This window comes from Lepus europaeus, chromosome Y (assembly GCF_033115175.1).
Source record: "Lepus europaeus isolate LE1 chromosome Y, mLepTim1.pri, whole genome shotgun sequence".
NCBI lineage: Eukaryota > Metazoa > Chordata > Mammalia > Lagomorpha > Leporidae > Lepus > Lepus europaeus.
Genome location: NC_084851.1, coordinates 19,083,206 through 19,087,614, shown reverse-complemented (window position 1 = coordinate 19,087,614; position 4,409 = coordinate 19,083,206). Strand labels below are relative to the sequence as shown.

At 35.6% G+C, this 4,409-nt stretch overlaps 1 pseudogene; it reads right to left on the bottom strand.

Annotated features, from left to right (window-relative positions):
• Window positions 1–1,852: 1,852 nt before the first annotated feature.
• On the bottom strand, window positions 1,853–2,885 carry LOC133754132 (heat shock protein beta-1-like; annotated as a pseudogene).
• Between the last annotated feature and the right edge of the window lie 1,524 nt (window positions 2,886–4,409).

The window sequence follows — 4,409 nt, the reverse complement described above, 5'->3', positions numbered from 1 at the left end:
TTGTAACTCTGAATTTCAAATAAATAAATAAATCTTAACAAAAAAAGAAAAATGAAGATTTAAATACTAATTTCAATTTGGTGTCTACAAATAAAAAAATGAAATAAGAAGGAACATACATCATTCAAAGTATGGATGAATCCTACATCCAAATTTCAGAAAATGTGTAACTAAAACTTCATTAGTTGATTTACAGATTTTTATTGACATTATTAACAAGAACAAAAATGGTAAAAATCTCAATAATGGTTTGCAAGAGCTTAATTTTTATTTTACCAGGACGTTTATTTACATTGGAATGCAACAAAGTGAGAGGCAAGTTAGAATTAAAAATAGAATAAACATAACAATATAAAATGACCCTGGTATTTCTGTGAGTATAGCTGGGTAAAAATGGTAAGAACAATAACACTGAGAAACAATTATATGGGGAATGGTTAGAATTATTGATCAAATTGACACATACAAAGAATATAAGCAAAATCACTCTAACTCTCATATAGTGAATGCTATCATTCCTGGTGAATATTAGGCTTAAAATAATGACACTTCTATTGAAATTTGCATGTTGCAAGATTTTTTAGAAAACTTAGTTACATCAAAATTCCTCAAAAGTAAGCAAAGGTCATCTAAAAATGAGCATGAAAACAGATTCTAAGTGCATATGAAAGTTTATGAATAGAAAATCAGCTGGAGAAATTACACTAAGAGACTGTTGGAACTCATAGGAGAGCTTGGTAAAGCTGTAGGATATAAAATCAGCGCTCAAAAATCAATTGCCTTTGAATACACAAATAATGCCACCGCTGAGAAAGAACAGAAATATCACTACCATTCGGAGTAGCTACTACAAATCTATATACCTTTGAATAAATTTAACCAAGGTTGTGAAATTTATAAAATTTTAAAGAAAGAAATAGAAGAAGGAAAATTTTGAAAAAACCACCTGTGTTCTTGGAATGGAAGAATGAATGTCATCAAGATGTCCATTCACAAAGAGTAGTTTACAGATTCAATGAGATTCCAATAAAAATACCAAGGACATTTTCTCATATCTAAAAAAGTAATGCTAAAATCCATATGTTAGCACAGGGACACCAAATAGCAAACACAATCTTAAACAGCAAAAACAAAGCTGCAAGCATCACAAGACCAGATTTTAAGACATTCTATGGGCCAGTTACAGTCAAAACAGCCTGGTAACTGAGATACATGAAGTTTGCTCTCTTTATTTTAATAAAATTTTTTCAAATGATTACATCATGGCCGTGAATGGACTGATTACATACTCACTAACATAATGAGAAGATTTTAAGGAACTAAACAAGCAGAAGTCAGTGTTCAAGTGTTCATAAAGGACAATTAAAAATGTACAGCAGTGATTCTTGGGAAAAATGGGAACTAATGCTGTAAGATGTATCACTGAATTAGAACAGAAAATACATACATAAATAAAAGTCTCCAAAATGTTTACTAGAATTTGGTGTACAACAGTTGTGGTTTCAGATTAATTAAGATGGCTTTCAATAAATTTTAAAGGAAATGGGCTAGCCACCCAGAAGGAAGAGGTGTTTAAACCACACAGTTGAGGCAGGTAAGATAACACACAGCTTGAATAAATCATGAAACACTATGTTTCAGTGAGGTAAAGCCACTTCAAATGTGCCAGTAAATCCAACAGACTCAAAGACTGAAATATTTAAATTCACAGAAGTAAACATTTTAACACACAATGCATCATAAGGAATTTTTTTGCAGCTGCTTTGAATTTTATTTGCAAAAACCAGAAGCTTAACAGTATCAAAAGGGCACACAGGCGGGGGCTGGGGGCTTGGCGGCGCAGGAGGCAGCTCTACTTGGCCAAAGGCTGCTTCGACTTCCAGGCTTCCGGGCGCCAATCTGGGCATGGGCCTCGGAGGTGACCGGGATGGTGATCTCCGCGACTGCGTGGCCGGCTTGGGCAGCTGTGCTTCCACGGTGAGCGCACCCCCAGGGGACAGCGAGGAGGAACCAGCGTGGGGTCCACGCCGGGGGAAGCGTGTACTTCCGGGTGGAACAGCGCGCGATGTAGCCGTGCTCCTGTCACTCTTCGTGTTTGCCCGTGATCTCCACCACGCTGTCCTCGGTCTTGACTGTCAGCTCCCAGGGCGAAGTGGTTCCCGTCCAGGGACATGCGCCAGCGGTAGGCCCCTTGCGGGATCTCCGAGAAGCTGCTGCTGAGCTGCCTGCTGAGCCCAGGGCTGTGGGCGGGCGCCTCCGTGGAGGAAAGGGGCCTGGCAAACCACTGGTGCTGAACCACTGCTCCCACTCCTCGGACAGCTGTGGCAGCCCAAGGCCACAGGCCACCTTGTGTGCCCTTTTGATACTGTTAAGCTTCTGGTTTTCGCAAATAAAGTTCAAAGCAGCTGCAAAAAAAAAATCTTAAATATTTATAAGATATGAATCATACAGTTGGGTGAAATTACATAAGAAACTGCTACAAATCAATATAAAATTCTAAAAACCAAAAAGAAAAAATGGACAAGAATATGTATATACATCATATGTATGACTGTTTAAAGGAAAGGACAAACATCTTTAGATTTATGAACAGAAAGTCAATCTCACTTGCAGAAATAAAAAACCAAAAAAATAGCAATCATCATTTTTACTTGTCATATTGGTAAATTTCCTAAAAATCTGAAAAGATCACGTTGGCAAGGCTGACTGGAGAAACAAACCATTGTAAGCAAACCCAGCAAACTGGGGTAGCCAGTTCCAATGATCATATCTACAAAAGGCAGTATGACTTTGTGCATCAGAATTATGAATGCTTATGCTCCTTAACTCAGCAATTTTATTCTAGTAATTTAATCTGGATGTACTTTACCTCTGGAAATGGGCATATGTCAATGGTATCTATTACAGCTTATGTTGTTCTAAAAATAAAAGATTGGATTAAGCAGCTAGTTAAAAATTTAAAACATCTGTAGGTTAGACCATGAGTTTCCAAAAAAAATGAGGAAGCACTTCAGGCAATGATATTCTGAGGGCATGAGTACCATGTATTATAACTTTTGGAAATGTTATTACCTTTTAATTACATAAATAAATAAAGGAAGTACAAGCAACAATAAAATTATTACATGATACTATAGAAAAGCAAGCTTGTACAATTTGAAAGAAATAGAACAAAATTTCTACAGATGAAATATAGTCAATTAAATAGAAAATTACTGAATATAGGACAGTGCACAGAGCTGAACAGAGAATTGGACCAGTACAAGATGCATCTGAAGAAATTATATAGAATATACCAAAGATAAAGATTTTCCCTTAGTGATCTTTTGAGTTGTTTCTATTTTGAAAAAAAATGGTGGTTTTAAGTAGTTCTACAATTATGAATAAGCTATGAACCTTCCAGTTAGGTCTGTTAGTAGACTCAGACCTCTACTTCTCTGCATACACCTAGGAGTCTCATGAAGTAAGCCTGTGTTTAATGTTACTAGAAACTGCCAAAGAGTTTTTCTGTTCATGCTAATAGACTAACAGGATCTCTACATTTAGGAATAGGAAGAGAAATACAACAACCTGCCATGTACATCACACTCAGTAATGAAGCATGGGGAATATGAGGCACTTCAAAGCACTTCATGGGAAAACAGAATTAAAAGATCTGTTGATCTGGTGCTAACATTTCTTGAAATCCATAAATAATATTTGCATAGTATGCACTTTTCATGAACTTTTTGAAAGCCTGCCATTTTCCCTTTAAAGGAAAGACACAGAAAAAAATGACCACTATCATAATATTTATACAATATTGCCTCAAGAAGCTTTACAAATAGAATAATACATGATACAAATAATATAAATTATAAAAAGTATATTTGCAAATTAATATACAAATAAGGTTAATATACAAAACAATTATATGCCTATACAATAAACAATCAGCTAGAAAATGCAATTTAATACAATCCCACTTACGGTAACGATAAGAACTGTGAGGTACCTCATAAGAGATTTATGAGAAAATCTTTCTGGAAAATATCATTACAAACCATTTCAGTAGGACATAAAAGAAGATGGAAACAAATGGAGAAATTTAGTACATTCATGGGGAAAATATAGCAATTAATTAATCTATACTCAATAAACTTAATGTAATTCTACTTAGAATCCCACAAGGATTTCTGAAAGATGTTGATGTTGATAAGCTCATTAAAACTGCAAAACTAAGCAGGACACTAAGTATAAGGAGAGAGATCAAGGTCTTATAGACCCTTGTTCTAGTATCATTACAGAAATTAGAGCCATGTGGTGTAGTGGAGGGTTACAGAATTCTTTCCTGAGACAGAATAGGATGCTCAGAAAGAGCCCAGGTACATACAGGGACTTGGTACATGACAAAGAGGCTATTAAATTTT